This window comes from Mesocricetus auratus, unplaced genomic scaffold (assembly GCF_017639785.1).
Source record: "Mesocricetus auratus isolate SY011 unplaced genomic scaffold, BCM_Maur_2.0 Super-Scaffold_4256, whole genome shotgun sequence".
Taxonomy (NCBI): Eukaryota; Metazoa; Chordata; class Mammalia; order Rodentia; family Cricetidae; genus Mesocricetus; species Mesocricetus auratus.
Window position 1 is genome coordinate 83,111,127 of NW_024429182.1, and position 17,393 is coordinate 83,128,519.

The following is a 17,393-nucleotide window of genomic DNA, read 5'->3' on the forward strand; positions in this document are numbered from 1 at the left end:
ATTTTTCTTAGTTTTTGGCTGAGGGGGAAGTACTGGTTAGGAGAGGGTATTCAATATCAACTGCATGTTGCAGGCTAGATGGGGAAGGGGAATGCAGCAAGAATCTGGCCACATCCTTTTCCACTTGCTGCAATGGGGAGTCTGCAAGGACCCCCCTGTGTGCACTAATCTATTGGGAACAGCCAGACTTGGCACTGTGTGTCCTGGCTTGGGAAGAGACTTGAGAACTGCTCACTTGTCTCCTTGCTTCCTTCCTCCATTCTCAAAGGTTTCTCACAATAATTTAGTGTCAGCACCTTGATTGTGGCTTCTGCTTCCTGCTTCAGGCCTAGCTGGTTGGGGCTGCTAATGAACCTGTGTGTGTGTGTGTGTGTGTGTGTGTGTGTGGGAGGGGGTAGGGGTGGGGATGGGCTGGGAAGATCTATTGGCTCCCTCTTCATTCCTGTTCACTCCTGGTGCCTTGTCCCCTCTGTCTACTCAGATGGGTGCTGGAGTTTCCTGCTCAGTTTCCCCATCTCAGCCTGGGGTCAGCTTTAAAGCTTGCTGTCTGGTGCAGCCTCGAACAAACGTGACCCTCTGTCATCCCTCTGTCACTCTGTGCAGTCGCTGTGGAATTCAGCACTCAGCATTAGGTATTGGCCTCAGTCTGCCTCCTTTCCTTGTTTCTAGGCTTATCACACATGCTACTGGGAAGATTCTCTTTATTTCAAACAAAACAAAACAACAACAACAAAACGAACAAAAATTTCCCAAACCTTCCACAAGTTAGTGGGACAGAGTTAGCTCTCTTAACAGCAAAAGTTCTTTCCATGTGAGAAGTAGGGACATGGCTTATTAAGTTTCACTTGCTTTTGATTGAGCCAATATAATGTTTTCTAATATCAGGAACAAGGTTATAACTGCATTTTCATTTCTCTCAGCCTATGAATGTATTATCTATGCACTTTCTAGAGAGTCTTTGTTGAATACATATATGTGAACATGTGCATAGGCAAAAAGACATGTATATTTCTTCTATATTTGAGAACCCTCAGAAGAGCTATTGTGTCTGTTCTTAAGAAAAGGGAATGAGCAACCAAACCCTGTTTCACGTTTTAAAAACAAATGTGCACTACAGTCATTGGATCGAGTAGTCTATGGCTGAAGACAGCCGGTAACCTGGGCCTGGCCACCAGGAAGACACTATGCATTTCTTAGAGAAGCTGATACATATCGTTGGTCGTGTCATGAATCCTAGCACCTTTCCTCTCTGCCCTTCCACATTTCTTATCAAGGCAGTGTGAGAAGCTTTTTGTTTATTATCTGGTTCATTGTTGTTTTTAGTTGTTATGTTTGAAGTGATGAAAAAGAATGCTCTCTTAGTGTATATGTGTTTTTTAAGGGTGCAAAAATTTGAGCTTTTTATAATTATGAGGTATGATATATTCTGTAATATAGTACATAACTACAACACTCAATAATTGTCGTAACAACAAATGTTGCAAGACTACTTATCAAGCAGTTATTATGTGCCTGTGCCTTAAGCTGACTCTGTATTGCCTTCAGCATTAGTCTTAGGTGGAGTGATATGTAGTGAGATACTGTCAAGCATCTTTTCAGTAGCGGCAGAACACAACAGTTATTTTTCTTTGTAAGGGAAAAGCAAAGGTTTACATGTCAACATGCCAGCAAATCTTTAAACTTTAAACACATAAATGATAAATTTTGGTGACATTATTGAGGTTTATATCAGTTTCTATTTATCCTTTTAAAAGAGATATTGGGTTTTAAGTCACTGATCAAATTGCTACTCATATCTATCTTAAATATCATAAATCTGTAATGTTTTATGCAATTCTCTTTCAATTAATACAGTAGGTACTAGAAGGAATGGTGTTTCTTGTGAATGAGATGACACATTGGCTTTACTGCTATAGTATTTTCTGTATTTTTCAGATTGGTTAGGTTACTCATCTACAAAATTGAAAAATAATATCCTCACTTGTGAGATAATTCATATTTATATGTATATCATCTATATCTCTCTACTACTTAAAATCAGCATTTTATGAAATTGTAGTTTGTGTTTAAATAGAACTATTTACTTAAACATATATATGCATATACATATACATATATATATGTTTTTGAAGTCAAGTAAAACATTCCCAAGCTAATATGTCTGAGAGTGCCATATCAGGCACAGATAGGTTTTAGAAATGATAAAACACAGATAACTTGCTGTAAGATGATTTGCAGATGGGATGTATTAGCTGCCGTCATGAGGTTAGATGGGTCACGTTACTATATATATTTTTAAAAATTAGCCTAGGCCATTTCAGACTGATCAAGTTATATGAATATATGAGGTTTAATGAGGGCAGGTATTACTATAGAAGCATGCTATAATGACAAAATAATCACTCACTGCTTTTTTAGAAGAATAATTGGATTGTCTTTGGATTTTTTACTTCAGCTTGCTTAAGAACATGGTTCTTTCTTCCTTCCTTTCTTTTTCTTTCTTTCAAATAGGGAAAAATAAGGTGCTAGATAAAGCAGCTTTTCATGTTCTCAGCCTGATTCTGCTTTTCCTTGAGATTGTGTCCCAAATGTGAAAATAGTCTGGCTTAAAAAAAAAAAACCAGTGCTTGGGAGTATATAAAAACAATTTTTACTAGACACATGCATTTTTTAAATAGATGATATGGCCTTGTTGCTTCAATTGTTAGCTGAGCACTAATTGTTTGGTGAGAGGTATCAGTGATTCTCACCATCTTCTCATTATATATTCATTATTCATTCTTAGGAGGGATGTTTTTATTTTCCTTGTTCTGTGGAAGAGGGTAAAGCTTTTCAGCTAATTATTTTGTTTAGACATTTAGTCAAACTGGAAATAGTTCAAAATTTGCATTATGGTACTGATGGTGCTTTTCAAGTATTTAGTATCTGATTGTCATAGTTTGGATATAAATATCAATTGAAGACTATGGATAGGGAATGAGAAATGGAATATCATTTAATTCTCCTCCAGGCTCTCACCTCCAAAACAGGGTGCTGATATTTTCCTTCAAATCTGTGGTAGTCTAAAAAAAAGTGAACATGAAACCCTAAAATCTCAGAGAAGCAGTATTGATTCAATTCTTAACTGCAAATCCTTCATATCAGTGCTCAAAATATCTAACTTTGCACCAATATTAGCCATTCTTTTTATAGTGACACCACGCTTAGTAAAAAACTTCTAAGCACTGAGGTCAGGTGTTGAGATTGGATTCTACTTTATTTTTTATGAATCAGATAAAGATTTCTGTGCATGAGACCATATGTGAAGATGAGAGAACAAGAACATTTCCATATCAAAGGCAATATATCTGAGGCTGCATGGTAATTAAGATGCAGTGGTTTGGGCTCTGCATTGGCACTTAGAGCATCGCCGGGCCTTGTGCATCATGCAGGCGGGTGCCTCTGCATACTTCTTGAAATACACTTATGATTTTGTACAAACATTTATGCCAGTCCACACTTTTCTGAGGATAATTTGTATTTCATCCAAACCATTCAAAGTCGAAGTTATTTTTCGAGCTACCCCCTCATTATGGCTTTTGTGCATCAACTATTTTTATTCTAGTTGTTTGTATTTCTTTTTACCAGAATGATGGCTTGTTTATATTCAGAATCTCTTCTTGCTCCTCTAAGACCCCTAATATATCACTCATTTTACCATTCACTCAAAAAACTTTCATCTTTAGGAAGGATGTGAGTTATTTTCTGAGGTTAATTGGAAATGCTGCAATCCACTATAAACTAATAAGCCACATTAAAAGTCAACTGCCTAGTTATTTGTGCTTTACAATGCTAATATATTTAGTACTCCTCAGTAACTTGCATAGTATATGATGTTGGGGAAATATCTTTTCAAAATGTTTAGAGAAGAATTCAGAAATCTTCTGTTTTACTTTTTATAGCACAAAAATGTGTGTTGACATTATCTTTTATACTCCAAGTGAAAAGCAATGCGTTGAAACTGTAGAAATTTTGTTATTTATCTAAGGAGTTATTTCTTTGCATTTACAGGGAGATGTTTGATTTTATTTATAAGGAATTGAATTAATGTCTTAACCTTTTGGGGACAGAACTGTGATACAGTGAAACCTGTCATGAATGGAAAGGTGAAGTCAGAGGATCTAGCAATTGGTACTCTAATGCTGTGTCTATTTTAGGATGTTTTACATCTCTGGCCAGCAACTTGAATGTGCTCTGTGATTTTCTGGACTTTGCATTTCTGTGTTTTCTCTCTAAGAACATTCTGCCGTGGTGCTTGAGGCAATGCTCCACTTGGTGTATTTCATTAGGAAGCTTCCAGGGTCAATGAAGCCTTTTTAATGCTTTCTCTAGACTGAAGTATTACTGTGTATGGAGGCCTGATATGATATGAATCCTGTAAGAATTTTCCATGTTTTAATTACTTTGGATCAAATTATTTACATATGTTGATTTGAAGCTTTTCAGTGATGTTACATGTAAATCGGCATAATACGAATAAGATAAATGCATTGTATGATGTGCATATTATGGTATGCAGACTTTTTATGTTATCTCATGTTCTCTTGATTGTTTTTCTCCAAAAATATCACAAGATAACCATTTACATGATGTTTCATTTCTGTCACCTTCGTCATCTTATTGTTTCTAGTCAGAGTAAAAAGATATATTGAATTGTCTATCTTTAATATAGTCATCCAAATGCAAAAATGGACTTCAGTGCTGTTTTTGATTTCAACTTCTAGAAAGTAATTTTTAAAAATTAGACAAAGAAAATTGAAAATGCTTCACTTTCCTAGTCTAAAAAAGCTCAGTGTGTGTAAAAAGAAATGGAACTTAAAAAAATTTTTTTTATGAAGAGCACAGGTTAAAATGGAATCCATTCTGGCACATGGCTGTGAAGGCTTCCTTTCATACCGCAGACATATCACTGGGAAATGTGACTGGGTACTCAGTTCTCAGCACCTAAAGGACATCCTTGAAGGCAGAAGCCTTAATTTTCAGGGATCCTTTCCTTCTGCTGGGAGCACTGATATTCGTTACAGGAGACTTGCGCTTTTCATTCTAGCTTTAATACCTGTTTACTACCAAATGCAGCATTTGGCCAGTTGCACAACTTGCATATATATATATATATACACACACACACATATATATATATATATATCCATGTATATTCTTCTCTTTCCTAGAAAGAACTCACCTGGATTCTAGAAAACTTGGGAGAGTCCCAAGTGAGTAAATAGTATCTTGATTCATAATCTTTTACATGTGATGAAATGCCAGTCCTAAATTCTGGAAGAGATTGTGAAAGTCATTCCATTTGTCACTATCCATTTAATACTGATGATCCTTACTCCTTCTAGTCAGTTAAGTATCTGTCTTCCTTTTGTAAGCCTGCAATGAAAGATATTTTATAGCTGAATTTGGTTATGTACATATAGTTCACAACACTGGAGAGTTCTTTTGTCCAATAGACACATTTTAGTCTTTTTCTTTATATTTTAAGGATAAATGGAAACAAACATTTTTCTTCATTTGAATGATAGACCTGAAAAGACAAGAATCAGACCTTCAGTTTTTATTTCTTGAATCTTTCTTTTGCATCTTACCCTAGTTAGTTATATGACTTTGGAAAAGTTACACAGTTTCTTTAAGTCTCCATTTACTAATTTAAAAGATGGGACAGTGATAGAATCTATCACATAAAATTGCTGAGAAGATCAAATGTTAAGATACTGAATACAGAAGTTTATAGAATACCTCTGGATAGCTGCATTAGGAGATATGGACAGTGGTTGTGCGATCAGTACTAGATCCTTGACATGAGAAGTGGCCTTTATTCTCTAATATTTTACAGATTTCTCCAGTTTTTAAACTGTATTCATATCCACTGTCTTTTTCAATAAATAGTATGTAGGACAGATACACTTACCAGTTATACTTCCTCGCTGCATTCGTGATGTGAATACATGTTTCTTTGGGTTTTGTTTCAGGATATTTATTCCAATCGAAGTTTGACCTTCTTGTTTTGCCATTTCAGAGCTCGTTTGCTTTATCTTTGTGTTCACTTCCAGAGATAACATTGCTGTGTTTCCCATGACCAATGTAAATGATGAGTTAGGGGCATTGCACATTGCTCTATATGTCCTCAATGACTTGACAATTGCAATAATATAGGTGACTAGTTTCAAATATGGGCCTCATGAAGGGGAATATATGAAAATGTTCTTGATGGTGGAAAGGTTTCAAATCACTTGATTTACATGATTTCAAAGCTGAAAATGCATGAAGATCTATGAATATGGGTAATTCTGAGCAGTGTGGTAATTACTACTATGGGGAGACATGAATATGAGAAGTTCCTATGATGAGTAAAGCTTCTAGTACGAGGTGGCCTTTGGTCTGTGTTGTAAAGGATGCTTGGGGGTAGGAGTCAGTTAGTACCTCAGGGAGCACTGGGGTAACATTTGCTATCATTACTTACTGTTTGGTGAGTCTGATAGTGAAATGTCTCACTGTATCTTTGTGACTTCTAGAGAGGCCATATCCAACATAAATGTAATATGGCCATAGACCAGTAGCTTAATCAGCACACTTCTTTTTCTTAGCTGGATTTTGTGGTCAGTAACATCATGGGTATATTTGAAAGTACAAGGAAATCTTTCACATTTGTTTTTTTCTTCAAGTTTGTTAGATATATGTGAGAATTAAAAGAAGTGGTTATTAATAAATACACTTGGGGTAGGAATATAACTCAGAGGTAGAGTGCTTGTGTAGCATGTACAAGGTCCTCAGTTCAGTTACCAGCAAGACACACACACACACACACACACACACACACACACACACACACACCAAGAAAAAACACTGTCAAAGTAAATGACCTACTGATTCAAGATTATGAATTAGTACAATCTTGTGTCTTCTACTGTCACATACTCTTTTATTTATTTGACAAGCATAGTTGCAGAAAAAATGTTATTTGTAAAGTTTCAGATGTGGGTATTAGTTTTGAATTTCTTTTATTTGTTCTTGGTGATACATATTAATAGCTTAAAATTTAGTAAGTACAAAGTTAGCATATTTCATATTTTTGTTGTGTTTGTGTATGCATGTCTGCACTTGTATTCAGGGTGTGTGTGTGTGTGTGTGTGTGTGTGTGTGTGTGTGTGTAGGTCAGAGGTCAACCTTCATGTCTTTTCTCAGATGCTGTCTATTTTATGTTTTGAGACAGAGTCTCTCACTAGCCTGGAACTTGCTCAGTTGTCTGGGATGGCTGGTCAGAGAACTCCAGGGATATACCTGCCTGTCTCCCTAGTTTAGGAATTGCAAGTGCACACCACCATGCCAAGCTTTTTATATGTGTTCTAGAAGTTGAACTCAGATCTTGATGCTTGTCTTATGGCAAGAACTTTACCAACTGAGTTGTTTCCCCAGACTCTTCATAACTTTGAATTGAAGGGTAGTGTGGAAGTAAATTCTTCCTCAGAGTAAAGAAATAGGAATTATTATACGAGGATAATGAACAGAGACTATGATAGAAGCAGCAGCAGCAGCAAAAACCTCTTCCCATTCCTGAGAATGTTCAAACTGCTGCTGATTTATTCTTGTTAGTTTTGTACCTGGAAACCCATGTTTTCTAGGTTCTTAAAGGCCTTTTCTCAGACTGGCAGGCTTCTTGTCTGGTTTTGATCTGGAGTTCTGTCAGTGTTTAACAACTCATTTCTCCAAATTAGACATGCTCACTGAGATCTAACTCAGGCTGCTGTGACATAATGGCTGACCGAGAAAGGACCGGCAGTCACATAGGCTGCAGAAGCAGTAGCCCTAACTTCCAATATCCTTTACCTGCTGTTATCTTTGCCACTCCTTTGGCTTCTGACGTTTGTATTGTTCATTAACAGCAGCATGAAAAAAATGATGCCACCTCTACATTATAAAGAAATGTTCTGAAGCTGAGCCAAGGGTGGGAGGGATGTGAAATCTGTAGAACAGTTTTAAAGAATTTTGAGTTAAATAAAATTGGTTGTATTTCCTTAAAGAAGCAACAACTCAAAAAGAAAGTAAATTAAAATAAGATGGAGGCTGAAGAAAGTTTAAGTAATTCAGGGCACAATGTATCAAATAGCTAACTAAGTCCCAGGAATGAATGTATGTAATTTTACTCTTGAACCAGAAAACCCAAATACATGCTGGAGGAAAATTTGACTACTTAAAAATTTCTTAGAGCACAGGCGGTGGTGGCCCATGCCTTTAATCCTAGCACTCAGGAGGCAGAGGCAGGTGGATCTCTGTGAGTTCGAGGCCGGGCTGGTCCGACAGCCTCCAAAACAATACAGAGAAACCCTGTCTTGTAAAACCAAAAAAAAATTCTTAGATATAGTACTTTCTGTTATAGTATGTATGTATGTATGTATGTATGTATGTTTGTATGTATGTATGTTTGTATGTATGTATTTAGGTATGTATTCTTTTGGGACAGGGTCTTTCTACATAGTCCTAGTTGTTCTGGAACTCATTGTGTTGACCAGTCTGACCTGGAACTCACAGAGATCCACCTGCCTCTGCTCCCAAGTGCTGGAATTAAAGGTGCTGTGTCATCACACCTGGCTCTAGTTCTTTCTCACTGTTAAAATTCTTGCTGAGAGTGGTTGTATTGAGGTTCAAAAATAATTTTAAACTTAGCATCCCTAAACTTGTATTACATTATAGTTAATTTCTGTCATACTAGAGCCTTTATGCACTCAGCAAACACTCTACAACAATATTCCAAAGCATTACTAATAGAAACTATGAACCTTTCTGAGGTTAGAACCTTGTGAGTTTTATAGGCAATAGTCCCAGAGGGTGCTTCGAGCTGTGCATTTGCATAGGTTTATGTGGTTCATGGGATGTTCACTATACAGAATAGTTTCATATTTTAAATTTCATGGTATTTTGTAATAGGCATGTTTTCTTCAATGTGGTGTGTGTGTGTGTACATGCATGTATACAATCAGATTAAATTGGATAGAATAAGTGAACTTGGGAACTCAGATTCCTATGTGGGTTGTGACAAAGGAGGAATGAAAAATAGTTGTTGTAATTATGACACATTTTCTAAATCTTTGTTCATACTTAGCTATATGTAAGCTGTGAAATTTGTGTTTATGTCTTTGTCAAAGCCATGTAGAGAGGTCATCAGTCCTATTAGATGTGTGAACTGACCTTCCTATTGTGTATTAGGGTTGCTATGTATTTTAGCTCCACTTTTACTTGTGTGTGCTCTTATTTATTTATTTTTTTGCTTTTCAATGTTGACATAAACTAGTCCCTGTAATTAAATACCAATATAATAGGACATTCATGCTAATGTCCTTTATATTTTAAGAAGCTGAAATAATGTGTTAGTTTTGTTTACTTATCAAGTTAATATTAAGATAATTTAAAAAAGAAGTACAATTTTATTAAATGTAGTAATATGATCATCTGAAACTTTCCCAGATGGGTCCTCTGTTCAGCTATTGCTAATGCATCTTAAAATACTCTTGATAACTAATAATGTTCATTCTAGTGTAAGAGCATGGGAACACCATCACTGGCACCCATACTTCCTTATTGGGGTAAGCAGGGGAAAGACTTCCTGCAGTTTAGGTCAAAGAGACAGAATTTAGGATGTTCAAGGAAACAGAGACCCAAGGTAGTGTAGGAATCTAAGCACATCTAGAGAATCCAACAAGACAGAGGTAAGGTTCAGGAGAACTTCTGGTAGAGCATGTTCCCTAGTGCATGTGAATATATATTTGAAATTGTAGACTTGTCATGTTTGTGGTAATGAATGTTACAAAACATCCCTATAAGCTGGGCGGTGGTGGCGCATGCCTTTAATCCCAGCACTCGGGAGGCAGAGGCAGGAGGATCTCTGTGAGTTCGAGGGCCAGGCTGGACCGACAGCCTCCAAAACAATACAGAGAAACCCTGTCTTGTAAAACCAACCAACCAAACAAAAAAACAAAAAATATCCCTATATATTTAAATATACATATATTTATATACTGGAATAAATATTCTAAGATTAACTGGTTTTCCATACTCTAACCCGGAGCATGTTTTGTTATTTGAAAAGTCGGCTGCACACTGTGATGAAGTGATTTAACGTTTCGTTCTGGGCTTCCTTTACTCTGCTGTGTGCTTTTAATATTATCGCACTTAGGTAGTGATTCTGCAGAAGGAAAGCAAATGCACACAGGAGAATACTTACATCACCAATTACACTTTCTAAATTGTAATATTAATTTTTTAATACTGTGCACAAAGCATACAAAGGCCTTTTTAAAAAGTTTGACTGCTAAATCACCATCTTCCAATTGATTATTTTTGCCAGGATGAATGAAAGTATAGCATTTTAGCATTTTAATAAACTGACTCAAAATCCATCAAAACTTTTTAAACATCATTAAACATGTTAGAATATTCCATTGCCAACTTTAAAATTGAAAACAGATGAGCATTTTTAAAGGTAGTAGTCATAGAATTTTGGTGACCAAACCACACAATGATAAGTCTGTTTTCATGTCAATGTGTAAATGGCACTTATTTACTTGGATGGTAAAATATTGCCTTTACTTTGAAGAAACATTGTTTGTATGTATGTTTCTAATTACTTACCTGAACATCTTTCTGTCTACAGTATCATCAATTTACCTATTATCTATCCTACTTATGTGATTACCTATCGAAGTATCTGTCTGTCAATCATCTATCTTCCTCCCTGACTTATGTACCTAGTGACAAGCATAGCTTCTTGTTATTACAGGAAAGTTCAGCACCTTCAGTGTGTTAGGTGTGTGGATGGTGCAAATAATTCCCCCTAGTGCTTTCCATCTACTTTTAGAAGCATTAGAAAGGTTTTTAGTGTTTACAGGTCTGCTTTTAAAGGTAAATATTACATTATGATTCTTCAGCATTTGGTGGCAGCTGTTTGGCTCTTAACAATGTAGTTAGAAGGGCCTGTGGTGCTGTCTATAATCACATTGTTTTCCTGTTTCAGCGTGGATAACCACTTCGCCAGTTATCCCTGAACATTATTTTGGTTAAAAACAAAACTTGTGGCCAAGATCATATCTTCTCTCATATTTGAGTTGTTCATTTAGAAGTAGCACTTTAGACATGTTTAGAAACAAGTTCATTTACTAATCTGAAAAACAAGGCGTAAGTCTCTGTGCAAAATTTCAGCCATGTTTTCTATGAGTCTTTCAATCTTGTTTGTGATAGACCTGCTGTACAACCCCAAGGACATTGTTTATATTGCATTCTGGGTAAATGGCTACTCCAGAGGGTGTATTAAGCACTATGATTTTTAATTATAGAAAGGGATTTTATCGTGTTGCCCTATTGTTTGTTGTGTATTTTTGTAGCCTTCCTGATGGTAGCAGCAAGAACAAACATGTAGCCTGTTGTCTCACAAAGGAGTTCAGAAAAGGCTTCTAAGTCTCTAATGTGTTGGTAAAAATTTGTAAAATCCTGAATTGAATTTTTGTATTTTTTCTTTTTTTAAATTTTTATTTTAGAAACAGCCTTATTTTACATATTAATCCCCCTGAAATTTTGTATTATTTTTAAAGACTTTGTTGGAAAGAATTACAACAATTTAAATTTATATCTGTGCACTTAATTTTTAAAAAGCTTACAGATTGTAAAGTTTCCATATTCTCATTATTTAGCATCTCAAAATACACTAGGGCTGGATATACTGTTAATGTCATGGGATAGAAAACTGTATCTTCAACTGTCTTCTTGATAATTAGAGAGAGCATTGGCTAATTTCAGGTAGATCTGCTTGGATCATCATCCATCCTGAAATGTACCATTAAAGAGCCCAGACTTACAGTGACACAACTTGTTATTAAGGCTTATGGTAGTAGTATTATCCACTAACTTGTAGCTTTGGAAAGAACTTTTAAACCATCTGGGTACTTATTCAGGCTTAATTTAATAAAACACTAGATATTAATATCTGAAATTAAGCTCCACTTTTTATTCAGAATATTTCTTATATTTGATATAAGGCATTAATGATTGATATAGAGACCAGTATGTCATTCAGTATTTAAATTTAAATAAGGAGTCATTTTCTGTCTTTTAAATAAATATATAAGCCCTGGTTTTTACATCATATTCTCCTAGGATGGTACATCCATGAAGGAGACCATTAGGATGGAAAAGTAGATGAGAATGATAGGGGTGTGTGTGTAGTGACTGAAAAGGAAATGGGGAGATCAAAAGTTTCTTCTTGGGACAGAATCCCTGGGGAGAATGTAGCCTCCTTTGGAAACCCAAGGCAGTAGTGGGAAGTGCTGTTGCTGATTCACCTGTGCTGGGGTCCAGGAAAAAGTAGTATGGCACTTTTGGGGCTCTGATAAAAGACAGCAGGCAAATAGATACCTTTTGTTTCTTATGGCAAATAATTTCTGCCCCTTTTTATGTGAAGAGACTAGGAAGGTTTTGGAATTTTAGAGTTAACTGTTTTGGGAGGCACAGAGTGAGGGTTACTAATGTGAATGTCTAGGGATCTTTGTTGCTTCTATACTCAGCCTCCTTTAGATTTAGATACAGTCAGAGCAGAAGTTAGAAAAGATGAGAAAGGTGGCACTCAGGAATGGCTGCTTGGTAAACATCATCACCAGCATTTTCTCCTTGTTTCCTGTTCCACCTAACTCAATGATATACATTCTAGGTGTTTTAATAGCATAGCGAAAACAAATTTGGGAATTTCATCCTAGCAAACCAACTTTGGGTGATGTTGGCCCTATCATTTCCCTCTAGGGATAAATTCTTTCATTGTCAGGCTGGGAAGTAAGTGATGATCTCAAAGGAGGTTTTGGTTCTGATGCCCGGTTCATTCCCTTCTGGACAGTACCATTTTTTTATGTAAAACTTTAGTGGGGTTTCTCGTTCTGCATACCAATCTTAGACCACCATGCCTGCAGTGCCTTCTGAAGCAACACATGCTAGGAATCAGATATATGATTTTCATGCTAGTGGACTCATGAACAAATCTTGTAGAACTCTTTACTTCTCTAGACAGCTTCTGATGGAATGCATTTCTGTGATGTGCTCTGGGAGGTCTCTTGCTTTCTAGCTCAGTGTCTAGGGAGTCCCTCAGGAAGGGAGCCTTAGCATGTGAAGGTTTGTGTCTGTGAAGGAGCTTGGGCTGGATGAGATAGGAAGGGCATTGGGATACAGCCATCAATTCACTGCATGTGCTTGGCTAGGCAGGCAGCAGTGGCCTCTGCCAGGCCTTTTGAGTATGGTTTCTGTCACCAAGAGAATTGGCTGTCTTTGAAGTGTGTTAGTTAGCCTCTTCTAGAATCTTAAGTGCAGCTGGTTCTCAAGAGGAGAAGGATAAAGATCTCTAGGAACAGAAAAACGCTACTATTTTCATGAAAAGTTTATTTTTCTTCCACTGTTTTTTTTGAACTTCCTGTAGATTAACAGATTTCAGCCTTTTTCATTTTTCTCTTCAGGACCTACTTATTGCCATGGATGTAGTATTGAGTGACGGAGTGGATGAGTATCACAAGTATGTACTGACAGAAGTTGTTATGCACCATGCATATTTCTGGATCCTTTCATAGGACAGAGATGATGATAATGACACTTATGTTATAATTCCTGGGAACTTTGGATGAACAGATATAATTGAAGAAACAGATATAATAAGAGTTGTAAGTCATTATTTTATTATTAAATGTTCACAATTACTTTGGAAGTAGATATTATCTTTGTTTTATATAAAAATAAATTAAAGTTGTAGAGGAAAAATGGCTTCCTCATGATCAAACGGCCATTGAGTAGTAAAACCATGGTAGACATAGATGTCCTAGTTAGCGATATTGTGGCATTTCTGTTTCTAACAAAGCTGTTTCAAAAGGCAAATGAGTCAAGATGTTCCCCTGCCCTGTCATGGGCCAAGGTGATTAAGCAAGCAGGTGGAATGATCTGGATACTCAGGAGCTGTGTGTGTTGTGGAATCTCACCCGTGTGGTTATTCAGGTAATCTTCCCTGAACATGACCTGATATTGACTGCAGTGCTTGTATTCAGAGTGCAATCTCAGCTTTATGTAGTTTCTATGCAGGGATTTGTTGTCAGTTACTATGGTATCTTACAAAGTGAGGCCATAATTCCAATATGAACTAGTTCAGCTAACATGGCCGACTGCCTGTGTTCCTGTCAGCTTTGCTTTCACATGCAGAAATCTCAAATTACTTTTCCTTTGGACCAATTGGATGGTTCCTTTTTTAAATCACTTTTTTAAAATTTAAATTAGAAACATGCATGCTTCAAATGTCAATCCCAGTTGCCCTTCTCCCTCCACCAGCCCCACATCAGTCCCCAGAGTCTGTCATTTTATCCAGGGCAGGACCTAGGCCCTTCCCCATGTGTCCAGGCTGAGAGAGCATCCCTCCATGTGGAGTGGGCTCCCAAAGATCACTCATACACCATGGTAAACACTAATTTACTACCCAAGGCCCCAGAGATTTCTGAGGCCTCCTCACTTAGACTACATTCATGGAGTCTGGATCAGTCCCCTGTTGGCCTCTCAGCCATCAGTCTGGGGTTCAAGATCTCCCACTTGTCCAGTCAGCTGTCTTTGTGGGTTTCACCAGCAGTCTTGACCCCTTTGCTCATCACTCCTCCATCTCTGTCATTGGGTTCCAGGGGGTCAGTTCAGTGTTTAGCTATGAGTAACTGCCTCTGCTTCCATCAGTCACTGGATGAAGGTTCTGGGATGTCACATAAGGTAGTCATCACTCTTATCATCAGGTAGTGGCTATTAATGTAGTCTCTCTGCTATTAACTTAGTTTTCCAGTTGGTGTTATCCTTGTAGATCTCTGGAGATCTCACTAGTGTCAGCTCTCTCTAATGACTCCTACTATTATGGTATCTCTCATCCTGGTCTCCTCTATTTTTACCCCAACTCAACCTTCCTGCTCACCCATGTCTTCTTCTATCTTCCTCTTATCCCCCTCTCTTTTTCCTGGTTTCCTCTCCTCTGCCCCCATATTCCCAATCTGCTCAGGAGATCTTGCCTCTTTCCACTACTCTGGGGTATAATGCATATCTCTTGGGAACCTCCTTGTTTCCCAGACTCACTGGCCCTGGGATTGTAGGCTAACACTCCCCTGGTCCATGTCTAAAATCCATATATGAGTGAGTACATACCATGTTTGTCTTTTTGTGACTGGGTTACCTCACTCAGAAGATTTCTTCTAGTGCCGTCCATTTGCCTGCAAATTTCAAGATTCCATTGTTTTTCTCTGCTGAGTAGTACTCCATTGTGTAAATGTACCACATTTTCTCTATCCACTCCTCCGTTGTGGGGCATCTAGGTTGCTTCCAGGATCTAGCTATTACAAATAATGCTGCTATGAACATAGTGGAATAGACATCATTGTTGTATGAATGGACATCTTTTGGGTATATGCCTAAGAGTGGAATTGCTGGATCTTGTGGTAGACTGATTGCTATTTTCCTGAGGAATCTCCATACTGATTGCCATTTTCCTGAGGAATCTCTATACTGATTTCCAAAGTGGCTGTACAAGTTTGCACTCCCACCAGGAATGGACGAGTGGTCTCCTTTCTCTACATCCTCTCCAGCATAAGCTGTCATTGATGTTTTTGATTTTAGGCATTCTGACAGGAGTAAGATGATATCTCAGGGTTGTTTTGATTTGCATTTCCCTAATGGCTAATGATATTGGGCACTTTCTTAAGTGTCTCTCAGCCATTTTAGACTCCTCTATTTAGAATTCTCTATTTAGTTCTGTTCCCCCACTTTTTAATTGGGTCCTTTGGTATTTTGGAGAATAGCTTCTTGGGTTCTTTGTAAATTTTGGAGATAAGCCCTCTGTCAGATGTGGGGTTAGTGAATATCTTTTCCCAATCTGTGGGGTGCATTTTTGTCTTGCAGACTGTATCCTTTGCCTTACAGAAGCTTCTCAGTTTCAGGAGGTCCCACTTATTGATTGTCGATCTCAGTGTTTGTGCTACTGGTGTTATGTTCAGGAAGCAGTCTCCTGTACCAATTTATTTAAAGGCGTCTCCCACTTTCTCTTCTAACAGGTTCAGTGTGGCTGGATTTATGTTGAGGTCTTTGATCCATTTGGACTTAAGTTTTGTGCATGGTGATAGACATGGATCTATCTGCAATCTTCTACATGCCAATAACCAGTTATGCCAGCACCATTTGTTGAAGATGCTATCTTTTTTCTATTGTATAATTTTAGCTTCTTTGTCGAAAATCAGCTGTTCATAGGTTTGTGGATTAATCTCAGAGTGTTCAATTCGATTATATTGGTCTACCTGTCTATTTTTGTGTCAATACCAAGCTGTTTTCAGGACTACAGCTCCATAATAGAGCTTGAAGTCAGGAATGGTGATGCCTCCAGATGTTACTTTGTTGAGTAGGGTTGTCTTGGCTCTCCTGGGTCTTTTGTTTTTCCATATAAAGTTGAGAATTGTTCTTTCAAGGTCTATGAAGAATTGTGCTGGAATTTTGATGGGGATTGCATTGAGTCTGTAGATTACCTTTGACAGGATTGCCATTTTTACTACATTGATCCTACCTATCCAAGAGCATGGGAGATCTTTCAATTTTCTGGTGTCTTCTTTAATTTCTTTCTTTAAAGATTCAAAGTTCTTGCGATACAGGTCTTTCACTTGTTTGGTTAGTGTTACCCCAAGGTATTTTATCTTGTGTATGGCAATTGTAAAGGGTGATGTTTCTGTGATTTCTTTCTCAGCCCTCTTATCATCTGTATATAGTAGGGCTACTGATGCAACCTGACTGTGCCACTGACTGTACCTTGCTTCCTAGGCCCAGAAGGCTTGAGTGGAGGTGTCTGGCTGAGATTGGGCTGTGGTACTGGTAATTCTCTATTTTCTTTTTTTTATTTATTTTTATTTTTTATACATTGGTGTTTTGCCTACATGAATGTCTGTATGAGGGCGTCAGATCCCTTGAAACAGGAGTAAGAGGCAGTTGTGAGCTGCCATGTGGGTACTGAGAATCGAACCCAGGTCCTCTGGAAGAGCAGTTAGTGCTCCAGTCCCCAATTCTCTATTTTCTTAAGCTTTTTGTTGACATGTACTCCAGGTGACCCCTTTCCCCAAATGGCATCCTTCCAGAGAGGCTTAGCCTCATTCCAACAGTGCCAGGAATCTGTAGATCCTATCAGGATCCTAGTAGAGGCTGCAGACTGGCTATGTTAGATCTAGGATCTGAACCTGAGTTTGCCTGATGGCAAAAGCTAAGCTCTTTCCAGTCATCACTTTAGTGTCTTTTACCTGGAGAAGAGGGCCATGGAAGAAAGACTGGAAACCATC

At 37.6% G+C, this 17,393-nt stretch overlaps 1 protein-coding gene across 5 annotated transcripts in view; it reads left to right on the forward strand.

Moving 5' to 3' along the window:
* The window catches only part of Sox6 (SRY-box transcription factor 6), a 540,675-nt gene that overhangs the window by 12,255 nt on the left and 511,027 nt on the right, over positions 1-17,393 (forward strand). The window lies entirely within an intron of this gene.